A 16751-nucleotide genomic window follows, 5' to 3' on the forward strand; every position below is an offset into this window, starting at 1 on the left:
AGGTACCTTGAAGACAGCACCGCTGGTCAGTACCCAGAACCCAATTGACCCCCATCAGGAGGCAGAAACCCACCCAAATGTGAAAGACGCACGTCCTATTTTTTTTTTCCTGGCCCTGGTTCTTTCTCTATTTACTTCCGCGACATTCGCAATACGAAATCATCTAATCTTCCCTCTTGTTGACAATCATCTTTGTTGTCTTCTGTCGTCTCTCAGACCCCCAACTGTCCAAGGTCACCCCTTCCTCCCCACTGCCTTACTTCCTGTATTACATCTCCCACTTCCGTCTCCGTCGCCAGGGTGACGCCTGTGCTTACTGTGACAGCGGCTCCTTCCCTCCCCCCTTGGCTCTCCAGCCTCCCACCTTTGGAGGTCATCTGGCCATGATAATATCTCCATCCGATCCAACTTTGCTTCTTCTGCAATTCGTTATCTTTCCCCTCCCACTTCCTCCAACTCTGTACGAGTCTCCGGCGACTTAACTACCTAGGCAAATGGTTTCATTACACACTGTTCATTCTGGGTATATCCCCCAGTCTATCTTGGAAACCCACACATGATTAATATCACAAAGTCTGGATCCACAGAGACTGGAGTGTGTGTGTGTGTGTGTGTGTGTGTGTGTGTGTGTGTGTGTGTGTGTGGTATAGATATATTGATTCTTTTTCTTGTCAGCAGCTATTTCGTATCGACTGGGGATGATGTATAAATTCGCCCTAGGATACAGCGTCGCTCACATACATCTGGCGTGGCTGTTCAACTCTCAATGAACAAGAGTGGCATCAAAACCTCCCGTCAACGTAATTCCTTTGTGTTTTTTTTCCTTTGGTCAGTGAAGCTGTGGAATTTCTTTGCCTCCGTCGACCAGCTGGCTGGTCTGGCTCCATGTTTCGTGCGGGGTACAGTGACGAAAACCATATGGCTATCCTTTACACACACACACACACACACACACATATACATACACACACACACACACACACACACACACACACATATACATACACACATAATGACGGTTATATTTCGTTCTTGTATCTCCACTGATGATGTGATTATGACATGAAAGTGCACTTGGGAATTTATCGTGTTTCATTTCCCCTTTCACCCGGACTGTTGCCCAACTCTCTCTCTCGTGGAACTAGAGCAGACTCTTGAAATATGGTATTTCCCTTTTGCATCCAAGCTGTCTGCCATCTGGGCAATTGGAGCTGGGTCGGAGGTTCTTGATCTGATTATCTTTATCAGACAGGTCACACTCGCTGGGGACGCTGGCCGCTCTGTCACACACTGTCGAAGAGGTGTGCGCGTGCGTGTGTGTGCGTGAATCTCCTTCCCGAATCTTCCATCTCATTTATTTCGGTATTTTCGACGATATCCCCCGGGCTAGAGGTAATGGTGGTCCTAGGGTGGGGAGTGGGATATGCTGCTGCTGCCGCCTGCGGCACACACTCAAATAATCAATAACCCAGTACACAGAACCGCGGGGAGGGGGGGGGGGGGGGTCATATCCATGCCGGGAGTCGCAACCATCATACACAAATCGATTGTTTATTGTTTAGGTGGTGAGTGGTGCCCCCTGCCTGGACCGCTGGTCTGGTGAGTGGTACCCCCCTGCCTGGACCGCTGGTCTGGTGAGTGGTACCCCCTGCCTGGACCACTGGTCTGGTGAGTGGTGCCCCCTGCCTGGACCACTGGTCTGGTGAGTGGTGCCCCCTGCCTGGACCGCTGGTCTGGTGAGTGGTGCCCCCTGCCTGGACCACTGGTCTGGTGAGTGGTGCCCCCTGCCTGGACCACTGGTCTGGTGAGTGGTGCCCCCTGCCTGGACCGCTGGTCTGGTGAGTGGTGCCCCCTGCCTGGACCGCTGGTCTGGTGAGTGGTGCCCCCTGCCTGGACCGCTGGTCTGGTGAGTGGTGCCCCCCTGCCTGGACCGCTGGTCTGGTGAGTGGTGCCCCCTGCCTGGACCGCTGGTCTGGTGAGTGGTGTCCCAAGCCTGGACCGCTGGTCTGGTGAGGGGTGCCCCCTGCCTGGACCAGTGACCACGGCCACTCAGCCCCTTGGTCGTGTTCACCATCAGCTCCTGGTGGGCCATGTGGCCCCGGGATCATAGTGGCCAGTGTTTGTGGCCAGGTGTGGCCAAGACTTACAGCGAAGGATTGGAGATACGTGATGGGTCCTGAACAGGTCTTACTGTGGTGGGCTGTAGTGTGAACTGAACCCCTCCACACACACACCTCCGCACCCCTCCACACACACACACACACACACACACACACACACACACACTCGCCTCACCCTCACATTGTCCACGTGACTAGGTGTGTGTGTGTGTGTGTGTGTGTGTAACGTAAGACAGCAAGTGATTCCCCCCCCCCCGCCCTCCACGCGCTTGGCCAATCACAAGAGAGGCCACACCAACTCTCAAGTTTTAATTGGCTGTCACACACTTCCCGCTACACTGGGCAATGACGGGGATATTGAGAGGCAAAACTTCACAAAAAAAAAAAATGGTACATTTACATGTCTACCGAGAGAGGTATTTATATGGCGCTACCTCGCTGCCGCGGGAAACGGCGATCAAGGATAAAACACACAAACACACACACACACACAAGTTCGCAGGTGAAGAACATATTGAACAAGTTCTTCACTTCTGACGCATTTTCTGGAGCTGGCTCAACAGCGAGAGGAAATCCTATCGTCAGCGGAAGAGAGAAAAGTAAGAAGTGAGTCGTTCACAGCTTCTAGAAGCAGCATGATAACATGGAAGAGTTCTTCGTGAGACTGTTCTCATAACAACTGATCCTCGGTGACGCTACAATTGTAGAGTTATGGAGTTGTGAAACTTAACATGGAATGACGTATGACGTATTGATGACGCAGACACGGGACGATCATAGACGAAAGCGAAGATCACGAAGGGAAAATGAGAGGAGGATATTTCGCCCAAGCGCTTTCGTGTATTCCAACAACCCATCTCCAGAAACAAATAGTACCAGATCACAGATGGAGGAAAGTACATATAATATGTACTAATATGTACATAGAGGATATATAGAGTTATATTCTCAACTGTTGTGCTGTGTATGGGGTTATAACTGACAGGCCAATTGTGACGTCACTATGTATACGCTTCAGGGATTGGCTGTGGCCTGACTGATATTGTGATGTGACGTGTCAAGGTCACAACCTGGGTCAGTCAAGGTCACAACCCAGGTCAGTCAAGGTCACAACCTTGGCACCGTCTACCACCATCACCCCCTGATCCTGGGGTCTGGCACCATCTACCACCATCACCCCCTGATCCTGGGGTCTGGCACCGTCCATCATCACCCCCTGACCCTGGGGTCTGGCACCGTCTACCATCACCCCTTGATCCTGGGGTCTGGCACCGTCTACCATCACCCCCTGGTTCTGGGGTCTGGCACCGTCAACCACCACCCTCTGATTCTGGGGTCTTGCACCGTCTACCATAACCCCCTGATCCTGGGGTCTGGCACCGTCTAACATCACCACCCCCTGATCCTGGGGTCTGGCACCGTCTACCATCACCCCCTGATCCTGGGGTCTGGCACCGTCTAACTTCACCACCCCCTGATCCTGGGGTCTGGCACCGTCTACCATCACCCCCTGATCCTGGGGTCTGGCACCGTCCATCATCACCCCCTGACCCTGGGGTCTGGCACCGTCTACCATCACCCCCTGATCCTGGGGTCTGGCACCGTCTAACATCACCACCCCCTGATCCTGGGGTCTGGCACCGTCTACCATCACCCCCTGATCCTGGGGTCTGGCATCGTCTACCATCACCCCCTGATCCTGGGGTCTGGCACCGTCTACCATCACCCCCTGATTCTGGGGTCTGGCATCGTCTACCATCACCCCCTGACCCTGGGGTCTGGCGTGGGTCATCCTGACCACTGGTAATAATATTATGACACCCCCTCCGCGCGCACCTTTGCTCTCACACCTAACCCAGCTAGCCTATTCTTTTCCATTTAATTATATATCATCCTAGCCCGTTTCCTCACCCTAGTCAGTGTCAACTATATCTGTGGCCTCATTACTTATAATAACTATTATAATATAGTCAAAGTTTATGTATGTTACGTGTATTTTTATTTGGGTGGATAAATTAGTAGGCGGCAACCGTGCAGCATCATCAGGTACACTCCCTGGGACGCGCCAGCCTTAGTGTCTCGTGGTCGGTGGCGGAGGGAGGTTGTGCACGCCGCACAGCCCTCAACACCTCGCCTGCGTTTTCTTTATAAATTACAGAAAGAAAGAAAAATATATATATCAAAATATATTGGTGATTAAAATGCCCTTTAGTATTTACTGATACTGGTGAGAAGCGCTTAGGTAATATCACTGTGTTAATACGAGTGGAAATACAGGAGTTATTGAAAAAAAAACTATATATATATATATAATATATATTCTGGTGTTCCGTAATTGTTGTGTATATATGTAACTGACGCACTTGATGCCACCATATATTATACGTAGTCAGGGCAGACCAAGTGAAGACAGACAAGCGTAAAGGTAAGTGTCGCCACCTTCCCACTCTCATAAAACCTTTTTTAACCACTTGATCACAGCGGTACGATACTTGGGCACGACGGTACGATACTTGGGCACGACGGTACGATACTTAAGCACGACGGTACGATTACTTGGGCACGACAGTACGATTACTTGGGCACGACGTTACGATACTTGGGCACGACAGTACGACCCTTGAGCACGACGGTACAATTACTTGGGCACGACGGTACGATCTCTAAGCATGAGGGTACAATTACTTGGGAACGACGGTACGATACTTGAGTAAAATGGTACGATCCTCAAGACGATGGTACAGTCAATAAAACAAGATGGTACGACCCTTTAACATGGAGGTACGGCTCCTAAGCACAACGGTGCGATTCTTCAACATGACGGTACGATCATTAAGCATGATGGTACAGTCTCTAAACATAACGGTACGACCACTAAGGTCGGTAGGTCGACCTTACATCACGGCGGTGCGATCACACTGAACACGACGGTACGATCCTTGAGCACGACGGTACGATCCTTGAGCACGACGGTACGATCCTTGAGCACGACGGTACGATCCTTGAGCACGACGGTACGACCCTTCAGCACGACGGTGCGATCCTTGAGCACGACGGTGCGATGCCTGAGCACGACGGTGCGATCCTTGAGCACGACGGTGCAACCCTTGAGCACGACGGTGCAACCCTTGAGCACGACGGTACGACCCTTGAGCACGACGGTGCGATCCTTGAGCACGACGGTGCGATGCCTGAGCACGACGGTGCGATCCTTGAGCACGACGGTGCGATGCCTGAGCACGACGGTGCGATCCTTGAGCACGACGGTGCGATCCTTGAGCACGACGGTACGATCCTTGAGCACGACGGTACGATCCTTGAGCACGACAGTACGATCCTTGAGCACGCAGTATGACCCTTGAGCACGACGGTAAGATCCCTGAGCACGACGGTACGACCCTTGAGCACGACGGTAAGATCCCTGAGCACGACGATACGACCCTTGAGCACGACGGTACGATCCTTGAGCACGACGGTACGACCCTTGAGCACGACGGTAAGACCCTTGAGCACGACGGTACGATCCTTGATCACGACGGTACGATCCTTGATCACGACGGTGCGACCCTTGAGCACGACGGTGCAATCTGTGAGCACGACGGTACGATCCTTGATCACGACGGTACGATCCTTGATCACGACGGTACGATCCTTGAGCACGACGGTACGATCCTTGAGCACGACGGTACGATCCTTGAGCACCAGGGTACGACCCTTGAGCACGACGGTACGATCCTTGAGCACGACGGCACGATCCTTCAGTACGACGATGCAGTACGATACGACCCTTTGCAACAATAGCACGGCCCTTGGCCACGATGGCCTGACCTTTGACCTTGAAGCGACAGGTCAGGTCATCCGGGGAGGGAGGGTGTGCAGCTGAGGTCATCTTTTCCTATGCTTGTTAACAGGTGCTTTGAGTCTAGGTCATCACAGTGACCCCCATCCTAGCCCTTAAGGGCCACAACCCGGTGGAGTGTGTGACCCAACCAAATCGTGGAAGGCCAGGCTGTGACCCCCACTTAGGGGCGGGGCGTGCCCTTAAGGTTGTGACCCCACTAAGGGGCGGGGCGTGCCCTTAAGGCTGTGGCCACACTAAGGGGCGGGGCGTGCCCTTAAGGTTGTGGCCACACTAAGGGGCGGGGCGTGCCCTTAAGGCTGTGGCCACACTAAGGGGCGGGGTGTGCCCTTCAGGCGAAGGAGAGGAGAGGGGTGGGGAGGAGAAGGGTCAGGCTGGGATCGCTCTAAGGGTACGGCGTTCCCTTAGGGTGGAAGACAAGGGTGGGGAGAGAGAGAGAGAGAGAGAGAGAGAGAGCGAGAGAGAGAGAGAGAGAGAGAGAGAGAGAGAGAGAGAGAGAGAGAGAGAGAGAGAGAGAGAGAGAGAGAGGCCCCACTTTACTGGCTATGCCACCAACACAACTGCAGGGGTATACATCTCATCTATCTATCTATCTATCCATCCATCTATCCATCTATCTATCTATCTATCTATCTATCTATCTATCTATCTATAGTATCTATTCGCTGACACTTATGTATCTGCACACACATACACACACAGCCTCACAGTTGGCTCACACGGCCCTCAAAAGGCGTGTGTGTGTGTGTGTGTGTGTGTATGTGTGTGTGTGTATGTGTGTGTGTGTGTGTGTGTGTGTGTGTGTGTGTGTGTGATGAGGGCACGACCCCCCCCCCCCCCCCACTCCGATGTGAAATGTATCAAAACTTCCGACGCTAAGATCACTCGCCCGGGACTTGCAAGTTTCCCCACCTCCCCCCCACCCAAGTCCTACACACACACACACACACACACACACACACACACACACACACACACACACACACACTTGACGGGGGAGGGAGGGGGGGTGAGTTCAGGTCGAGGTCATTTTCGGTGGTATGTTTCGTGATGAATATGAGGGAAGATGATGATGATGATGATGATGATGATGATGATGAATAAGAAATACAACAGGGATTATTTAATTTGAGTCCTCCCCCTCCCCCTACCAGGTTTGTGCAGACTCAGCACTGAGTCCCCCAGGGGAAGCGGGCCCCAATGAGTCCCCCAGGTGTAGGTAGTCCTACCAGTGAGTCCCCCCAGGTGAAGTGGACCCCGGTGAGTCCCCCCAGGTGTAGGTAGCCCTACCAGTGAGTCCCCCCAGGTGAAGTGGACCCCAATGAGTCCCCCAGGTGAAGAAGACCCTAGTGAGTCCCCCAGGTGTGGGTATACCCACCGGTGAGTCCCCTGGATGAAATGGACCCCGGTGAATCCCTCAGGTGAAAGGGACCCCAGTGAGTCCCCAGGTGAAGTAGACCTACCACTAAATCCCCCAGATGAAGTAGACCTCAGTGAGTCCCCCAGGTGAAGTACACCCCAGTGAGTCCCCAAGGGGCGTGTAGACCCACTAGTGAGTCCCCCCCCTACCCCACCCCACCCTCAGGCGTATACAGACCATCTACTGAGTTCCCCAGGTGCACACAGACCCACAATGAGTTCCCTCCCCCCAGGGTGTGTGTCGACCCTCCCTTGAGGTCCCCAGGTGTAAGGAGACCCCACGTGAGTTCCCCAGGTATATGTAGACATCTCCCCACTGAGTTCCCCAGGTGTGTGTCCGCCTCAGGTGTAAACAATTAAGGATTTTGTCTTCTAACATCCACAAGAACAGCTATTGACTGAGTCTGTCTACCCCCCCCCCCCCCCCTGGTTCCTTCTACCATACAACTCCCTACCATACCACCATACACATCCCCTACCATACACCTCCCTACCATACACCTACCCTACCATCCTACCATTCTCCATATGTCCCATGGGAAACACCACCTCAAAATGCTTCCGTCTATCTAATGACTTCCCCATTATTTTTCCTACATGGTCCTTCCTCACCTGTCCTTCCATCTCTGGCTGTATTACTTCATCCACCCACCTGTATTACTCTGAATTCTGATCCCCCTCCCCCTGGGTGCTGGGGAACAATACATTCGAACTGGGGGGGGGGGGGGTGATCCTTACGTCATGCAGACTTCCCCCAGCACACAGCACTAACGTCCAAGTTCCCCCCCCAGCCTCCAGTTCTCCACCTTTCCTTTGACTGTAGTACAAATTAACTGCAGCCCTCCGGTCACCAACCTGACCGTCCATCACTCACAAACACTGGGATCCATCTCCAACATTCGACGCCTTCGCAATGTTGCAAATATGAAAGTTGCTTCGCCATCGGATTCGCGTTAATCTTCCATTCCTCCAGCAAACACATCATCATCATGGAACTGGTCCCTTCCCCTAACTCACTCAACCCGACGAGAGAGAGAGAGAGAGACACTTTCCAATCCACCACCACCACCACAGCGTCATCATCTGCATACCTCAACTGTGCCAGGCCTTCCCCGTGTACCACAGTGGCCTAACCTCAAATCGACGCTCACCTCCCATGCCGTTCCAGCCTTATGGATATGATACAGCTAAGATAACAACCCACAACCCTCATATACCCCCAGGTACAAATAAGAATACACAACCCTCACATAACCCCAGATACAACTAAGATAACAACGCACAACCTTCAAATACCCCCAGATATATTCCAGACAACTCCTTAACACCATGATTCCCTCGCACACATACACACACACACACACACACACACACACACAGTAAAAGTTCATGAAAGCAATTTGAAGACTTTGCAAACACACGGTATGGAGTGAGAACTCGCCACACGACTCTCCTCCTAACTTCGCTCACATGCATTCTGTAAATCCATAAATGTTTCGCACTCTCTCTCTCTCTCTCTCTCTCTCTCTCTCTCTCTCTCTCTCTCTCTCTCTCCCTCCTCACACGTCCCCTCCACTCCCTCCTAGCTACATACATGCACACACCTCGCCTCCACCACACCTGCTACCTCTTGCCCGACTGCCTTCCACGCCAACCAGAGCCCTCTGACCCCCGCTACCGTGAACCTAACACGGCGTTAACAAAGCCCTAACCCCCCTTTTTTGCCCATGATGCTAACAGGGGTCATATTCTCGGTCATTCTTATGTTTTATTTCGACGTCTAAACAGTGGAACACTCATATCCACTTCCTCACAGTCAGACACCCAACCACCTGTCTAGCCTGTCACACACACACACACACACACACACACACACACACACACACACACACACACAGACACACACACACACACACAGAACAATAAGGTGCAGGTGTAGGCCTGTGTTAGGACACGTCATCGACTGGGACTGCCAGGTCCAATCAACAACCTCTCAACCATACTGAGTGAAGACGAGGAGGTCAGGTATCAGGTAGCGAGTCCTTAATGTGTGTGTGTGTGTGTGCGAGAGAGAGAGAGAGAGAGAGAGAGAGAGAGAGAGAGAGAGAGAGAGAGAGAGAGAGAGAGAGAGAGAGAGAGAGAGTCAGTCAGTCAGTCAGGTGGTGTCCTTAATGATAGAGAGAAAGAGCGAGTAGGTAATGTGTCCCGAATGAGAGAGAGAGAGAGAGAGAGAGAGAGAGAGAGAGAGAGAGAGAGAGAGAGAGAGAGAGAGAGAGAGAGAGAGAGAGAGAGATCAGAGAGTCAGCCCGGGTTATCACAACAACATTACCATACGGGCGATTTACGCCGCCTAAATGTAATTTATCTGGATAATTATAATACAAATTATGCTAATTACATTAATCATTCTTGAAGCCTATCAGAGAACACGTGTAATGAGGAAAGATGAACAGAGTCATCACATACGGGAATGTTACGTGATGGGGAATGACTCGGGCTGCGGCACTCGGCCCACAGTCAACCCAGCTGTTCATCCTCCTCTGAGGGTGGGTCGGTGAAATGGATACCTGGCTGAGGCTAGGGTATACACACACACACACACACACACACACACACACACACACACACACACACACATATATATATATATATATATATATATATATATATATATATATATATATATATACATTATCTCGGAAAGCAAAAATGGGTATGTTTGAAGGAATAGTGGTTCCAACAATGTTGTATGGTTGCGAGGCGTGGGCTATGGATAGAGTTGTGCGCAGGAGGATGGATGTGCTGGAAATGAGATGTTTGAGGACAATGTGTGGTGTGAGGTGGTTTGATCGAGTGAGTAACGTAAGGGTAAGAGAGATGTGTGGAAATAAAAAGAGCGTGGTTGAGAGAGCAGAAGAGGGTGTTTTGAAGTGGTTTGGGCACATGGAGAGGATGAGTGAGGAAAGATTGACCAAGAGGATATATGTGTCGGAGGTGGAGGGAACAAGGAGAAGAGGGAGACCAAATTGGAGGTGGAAAGATGGAGTGAAAAAGATTTTGTGTGATCGGGGCCTGAACATGCAGGAGGGTGAAAGGAGGGCAAGGAATAGAGTGAATTGGAGCGATGTGGTATACCGGGGTTGACGTGCTGTCAGTGGATTGAATCAAGGCATGTGAAGCGTGTGGGGTAAGCCATGGAAAGCTGTGTAGGTATGTATATTTGCGTGTGTGGACGTATGTATATACATGTGTATGGGGGGGGTTGGGCCATTTCTTTCATCTGTTTCCTTGCGCTACCTCGCAAACGCGGGAGACAGCGACAAAGTATAATAATATATATATATATATATATATATATATATATATATATATATATATATATATATATATATATATATATATATATATATATATTTTTTTAAACTATTCGCCATTTCCCGCGTTAGCGAGGTAGCGTTAAGAACAGAGGACTGGGCCTTTAAGGAAATATCCTCACCTGGCCCCCTTCTCTGTTCCTTCTTTTGGAAAATTAAAAAAATGAGAGGGGAGGATTTCCAGCCCCCCGCTCCCTCCCCTTTTAGTCGCCTTCTACGACACGCAGGGAATACGTGGGAAGTATTCTTAATCCCCTATCCCCAGGGATAATATATATATATATATATATATATATATATATATATATATATATATATATATATATATATATATATATATATATTAGGAACCACTAGAACGACCCCCTAAGTTCGTTTTGATGTACGACTTATACGACCTCTCTACTACCCCTGGGTAATATACCATTCCTAAATAATACAGTGATGTAACGACCCCTGTCCTAGTGATGTACGACCCCCTCACACATCCCCTTAGTGATGCACGACTCCTAACCCTACGTACGACCCCCCAGGCGCTCCAGTGATGTAAGATCCCCCAAACCCTGCAGAGACCACCCCATCCCCCCACCCCTCCTCCTCAGTGAAGTACGACCCCCCACAGACATCCAAGTAAGGTACGACCCCAGGCCCTCCAGTGGTGTACGACCCACACGACCCTACAGAGATGCATGACCCACACATCCTACAGTGATGTACGACCCCCTCCCCCAAATACTTCATCTCACCTCCTCATCTATGATTCTTTTATTATCATTATCATTATTATTATTATGCATACATAAAGCAATTATTTTTTTTCTCCCTTGCTCCCTACACAGGATAACTGACAGCCTAAAATGGCCATTAAGTTAGACCTATTAGCTCACGTAATTACCATGATATTAAAAACCCATTAAGAAAATTATGCTTCAAGGCTGTAATTAATGTTGCTACTATCATGGTGATGACGTGGATAACAGTCTACTATCATCATCATTACCTGGACCCCCCCATACTTCTACGGTAGTTGGGTGGTTACACGAAGAGGAACAGGACCAGACACGGGCCGAGACGCGCTATCGAGGCCAGGCCATACGGATCATCGAGGCCAGGTCATACCGGCTATCGAGGCCAGTCCATAGCGGCCATCGAGGCCAGACCATACCGGCTATCGAGGCCAGTCCATAGCGGCCATCGAGGCCAGACCATACCGGCCATCGAGGCCAGGCCATAGCGGCCATCGAGGCCAGGCCATAGCGGCCATCGAGGCCAGGCCATAGCGGCCATCGAGGCCAGGCCATATCGGCCATCGAGGCCAGACCATAGCGGCCATCGAGGCCAGGCCATAGCGGCCATCGAGGCCAGGCCATAGCGGCCATCGAGGCCAGGCCATAGCGGTCATCGAGGCCAGACCATAGCGGCCATCGAGGCCAGGCCATAGCGGCCATCGAGGCCAGACCATAGCGGCCATCGAGGCCAGGCCATATCGGCCATCGAGGCCAGGCCAAAGCGGCCATCGAGGCCAGGCCATAGCGGCCATCGAGGCCAGGCCATAGCGGCCATCGAGGCCAGACCATAGCGGCCATCGAGGCCACTGAGGCCAGGCCAAAGGGGTAAGGAAGTAAGGAGAGAAGATGAGAGATGTGATGTGTCTGATGGGGCGGTGGACAGCCTCTCCTTCAGTAAGGGGTCAGGTGTGAGGGCAATACGTGGTGTAGTTAATGGTGTGTGTGTGTGTGTGTGTGTGTGTGTGTGTGTGTGTGTGTTGGGGGGGGGGGGGGGGACACAGAGACGAGCAGCCAGCTCTGGCGGCCAGAAACCGGAGCAATATCTGTAGGATAATGGGAAGTGAACCAACATCGGTGTGGCGGAGGTGCGAGAGTTTGGATAGAGTATGAATGCTTTGGACTCGACCCTGTCATGTTAATGTGTAAAGAGACCACAGATGTGACAGAGGTGCCTCATGCATAGATGAACTTTTTCTTTCAACTTCTATATAACCAGAGGAGGTGCACAGAAGGGAACTTCAGCATCTGAATGCGTATTCCAATCCAGTATGTGAGACAGACTCTTTTTTTTCTGTGATATACGATTTCAAAGACAGATTAAATGTTATGTTGCTGTCGAGTATATACATTTTTCTCCCCCCCCCCGTCGAATAATGGAACTATAGAGGCATCATCGGAGAAGGGAAAGTTTTAAGAGGTTTTAGGACGAAAAGCGCAAAGAAATTGGGTTTTACAGGCGTTAAACTTAACCAGGTTACGTCCGCCTCATTGGGAAATCCTGTTCAAATCTAATTTATGGAGGTAGTTGTGACGGGGCGGGAGGCAGACCGAACCAGAGACGAGGGAGCGAGCTGGGAAGACGTGAAGAGCTGCGGAGCTGAGCTGGGTAGCCAGCGTATGAGTGCATTAACTTGTCTCTTGGAGAAAAAGGGAGGAAAGGTGTGCGGGGGACAAACACAGGGCAGAGAAACCCGGGAGAGAGAGAGAGAGAGAGAGAGAGAGAGAGAGAGAGAGAGAGAGAGAGAGAGAGAGAGAGAGAGAGAGAGAGAGAGAGAGAGAGAGAGAGCTACTAAAAAAAAAAAAAAAAAAAAAAAAAAAAAAACAGAAGGCGTTGTCTCATCAAGAACTGAGGAGACTGATCGGCCAGAAAGGATGCTAGATATGACGGATTAAATCACGGGTACGAATGCAAAAGATGGAAGCTTAGAGATCAGACCCCACCCTCCCGCGAGCATAATTTCTTAATAGTGTTTTAGACATCGAAGTTGATAACCTACGATTCTCCAAACACTCTCCAGAGGTGATGACTATATGAGAAAGTACCACGGACATGACCGACACTGGAAGTGTTACTTCCACGTCTGCACCACAAGGTACCGTACTACCACGACCACCATCAAGTGTCAATCCAACCTTCATAGCCAACAACTAACCCCTTCATAACTGAGAAAGGCTACTCATAACTTACTCCTGCCCTTCAGTGACAACAACTCCTGCCCCTCATAACCAAACACTGCCCCTTCATAACTCAGAAAGGTTACTCATAACTTACTCCTACTCTTCAGTAACAATAACTCCTGCCCCTTCATAAGTGAGAAAGGCTACTCATAACTTACTCCTGCCCTTCAGTGACAACAACTCCTGCCCCTCATAACCTCGTAACTAACGGCTCCTGTCCCTCATTAAAGGTCATTTCCTATGTGACCCACACGATGGGCGGTGGTGGTTAGGGATGGCATGAGAATCAGGTCATGAGGAGACCTGGGAAGGTTCTCCAAACACACACACACACACACACACACACACACACATGCTGACTAGGGTCAGATTTGCATGACATATGGTCACACACTTACTCCATGTTCTATATTTCGTAGTCATTTGGCTGCATCGGGAAAGCTCATAACGAAATAGAGATAGAGAAAAAAAGAGTTATGGTTGAAATGACTCCGTTTTCTCTAATAACTTGTTCCACTCTTCGCGTTTTCTGTCATAAGTAAACATTTGGAACGTGTACACTTCCAATGCTTGGCTTTTCAAACTGCTGAAGTATTTTCGACAACAAATACAAAGAAAAATAAAGAAATAAGCAAAAGACGTCGTCTGGAAGCACTCCACGAAAATGACACATCAACAAATACATCAAAGACACACAGACAAACAAATACAAGAAAGAGATCTCACGACATCAGAAGTCAGGTCAGGGGACATGACCTATCCCATGGGTCGAGGTGATGGTTGTGGATGAGAAGGGTCATGGGTCATGGCTGTCTCATGCCATCATGTGAGTTTGATGATGTCATGCAGAACTGACAAAAAATCTTAGTGAAGTGACCATTTTTAAGCCATCACTTCACCACACACACACACACTATGGCCCTCATGACCAACACTGGGTTTAAAAACAGCAGAGTTCATTAGGACGTATCTAATTGCTTGTTTAAGGTCAATGACCTCCACCGGGTGTTTCAAGATGGAACGAGCTTTGCCACTCATTACACTGGCTACAGGGAATTGTTGTGTGTACCCCAGGGTCTATTTCTGTGTCCCCTAAGATTTTGAAGCCAAGGTTTGGAACGGGATTTTAGACCTTATAAGATGCCAAGAAATCATATAATACTCAAATTGGTCGTTATGTAAAGGATTGGAATTAGCTAAATCTAACTTTCATGATACCAGAATTTATATCAACGAATTCACTAGTAAAACAAACAGACAAACAAACATACATTTAAGCCACGTATATATTCTTGAAAATATTCATACAGATGATACAATAACAATGACCTTTAATAACAATATAAATCAAAATACTGTCCATTGTTAACTACCTAATGACCCACAGTGGCAATCCTGAAGTCCAACGTAACAATGCCAATGCTGGTTACACACAACCCCCCCCCCCCTCCCCTAACCATACGACAGGTCATGTGACCTGACCTCATCATGTGAGGGTTGGTTACCTGGTCTTTTGAGGTTGAATCAACTAGATGAGAGGGTCATTAGGGCTTTTCATTATAAGTGATAACTACGTATCAAGCAATCTTGAACACCCTCCTCAGGTGTTCAGTATAATGCTATGAACTACACCTTCTTCCTGCAGGTTTCTGAGGTTGTTCAACATACAAAACAGTTCAGACATTCCCCATTTTTTTTTTTAGTATTTTCATTATGACGTCTTCATTCATTCTTCAGTGTAGAATTACATTTTCGTGGCATGTCAGACGGTGAAATATTACGATTATAATGTATAATTAATGGTGAGCGGTGCGGCAGGAGAGTTATATATACATACGGCTTCTCATTTTCTTTTCGATTAAAGAAAATGAAAAGAATATGAGATTTACCTGGGTAACTCGTGTATTCTGAGACTCCCCTTATAACTGTCGGAGTATAAGGAAGGATTGAGAGCGAAATATAAATATATATATATATATATATATATATATATATATATATATATATATATATATAAATATATATATAATATATAATATAATATATATATATATATATATATATATTATAGTATATTTATATTTAAATATACATACATATATATAATATATAATATAAATTATATATATATATAATATATATATAATATATAAATATATTCGCTCTCATTTCCACGATTTCTCCATGATTAATCAATATATAATACGATATATTACCTGATTGATATATGCAGTTACAAAGACATATAATTCTCTCTCCCTCCCCTTTCCCCCATCAATGCTACCGGACTCCACCTCCGTGGGGGGTCACGCCACGACTGAAAGGTCATCCTTGAAGACAACGACACAGTAACACTGAGAAACATTCCCATCTTCTATACCTCAGACTCGAACCAGTGGGGGGAGACACCTTTTGAAAATTGGCTGCCATTGTTTTGATCCAAAAAAAAAAAAAAAAAAAAAAAAAAAAAAAAAAAAAAAAAAAAAAAAAAAAAAAAAAAAAAAAAAAAAAAAAAAAAAAAAAAAAAAAAAAAAAAAAAAAAAAAAAAAAAAAAAAAAAAAAAAAAAAAAAAAAAAAAAAAAAAAAAAAAAAAAAAAAAAAAAAAAAGGGGGGGGGGGGGGGGGGGGGGGGGGGGGGGGGGGGGGGGGGGGGGGGGGGGGAAGGAAAAACGACACAGTAAACTGAGAAACTTTCCCAACTCTAACCCAACCGAACCGGGGGGGAGCCCCTTTTTGAAAACTGGCCGGGTTCCACTTGTTTACAAGACCCCACTCGAGTCGTTGATGCTCCTCGTGATTTACATACTGTCGTAAGACAACTTGTAAATCACCTGGTTCATGACGTGGCAATGGCCAATTTCTGACCCGAGGCTAAATCATCAATGTTATTACATTATTATTATTGTTATTATTATTATTATTATTATCATTATTATTATTATTATTAATATTATCATTTAAAAAAAAAAGCCATTTTCAGAGATAGAGATAGATAGATAGATAGATAGATAGAT

The 16751-nt window shown here is 48.3% G+C and overlaps 1 protein-coding gene across 4 annotated transcripts in view; it reads left to right on the plus strand.

Moving 5' to 3' along the window:
* The first annotated feature begins 4206 nt into the window (after nucleotides 1-4206).
* Nucleotides 4207-16751, plus strand: part of LOC139746094 (discoidin domain-containing receptor 2-like) — a 190258-nt gene continuing 177713 nt past the window's right edge. For 2 of the 4 annotated variants that reach the window (XM_071656931.1, XM_071656934.1), the window contains exon 1: nucleotides 4220-4362. The gene's annotated coding sequence lies outside the window, so the exon portion shown is untranslated. Of the gene's footprint in view, nucleotides 4363-16751 lie in introns of all 4 variants that reach the window. The other 2 variants (XM_071656933.1, XM_071656932.1) reach the window with 2 other exon arrangements.

The sequence above is a fragment of the Panulirus ornatus genome, chromosome 64, assembly GCF_036320965.1.
Source record: "Panulirus ornatus isolate Po-2019 chromosome 64, ASM3632096v1, whole genome shotgun sequence".
In the NCBI taxonomy this organism is placed as follows: domain Eukaryota; kingdom Metazoa; phylum Arthropoda; class Malacostraca; order Decapoda; family Palinuridae; genus Panulirus; species Panulirus ornatus.